We start from the raw sequence: 913 nt of genomic DNA, 5'->3' as shown, positions 1-913 counted from the left end.
AGGGCGGGGGCGGGGGGTGCTCAGAGCATCCCAGAGAGCAGCGCCCTCCAGGTGCAGATCCACAGGCCACAAGCCTGAGCCGGACGGAGGCCCTCCCTCCTCCCCTCCCTCCTCCCCGGGGCTGCACCTGCGAGTCCCCACCACACAGCAGAGGGCGCTGACCGGCCACCACCACCCAGGAGGGCTGGTGCCTTCTCCCTGCTCTTCAGCCTCAAGGGTCTCAAACACAGGCCGTGAGGTCAGACCAGCGCCCTCCCCGGGAGAGAGCCTGGGGCCTGGGGCAGAGCCCGCCGGGAGCCAGCACCACCCACACCCTCCGAGCAGCGGACAGCCTTGGGGGGGGCGCGTCCTGCACTCGCACCGACTCCTGGGAAGGAAGGCTGTGGACAGCAGGACGGAGAGCCGCTGGGCACGAAAGCTGGGCAGGCCCACGACGGACGCCCCCCGAGGCGGGCAGGCCATCGAGAAACATTCCCGGCAACCCCGGGCTGAGATGGAGGGGAAGCTCGGACAGGTGGGGACTGTCTGTAATGGTTTGAAAACTGAGGTTTCAAATACGAAAATGAAGAAAACCTGATGGATTTCGGAAAGACTGGGAATCGTGTTTCCTGCTGTGACGTATCAAGACACGGAACGAGTGCTTTTCTGTGCTCCTCCACAGCCTTGCGTTTTCCCTTCCCGCAACGGAGAAAGGGGTAGGCGGAGCCCACAGACCAAACATCACCCACAGGTCCAAGGTCAGGCCGCTGCAGGAGCCCAGCCAGCTCCGCCTGGCAGCAGGGAGGCCCCGCCCCTTCCAGGTGCGCCTGGGTCCTTCTGGGAAACAGAAGAGAATCTGGGATTGGCAAGGCCGCCGGGCCAAGCCTGGACCTCGAAGGTCAGGGTCACGGCCAGACAGTCTAGACCAGTGATG

The sequence above is a fragment of the Myotis brandtii genome, unplaced genomic scaffold (genome assembly GCF_000412655.1).
Source record: "Myotis brandtii unplaced genomic scaffold, ASM41265v1 scaffold633, whole genome shotgun sequence".
NCBI lineage: Eukaryota > Metazoa > Chordata > Mammalia > Chiroptera > Vespertilionidae > Myotis > Myotis brandtii.
The sequence above is the reverse complement of the archived record's forward strand: the minus strand, read 5'-3'. Positions refer to the sequence as shown.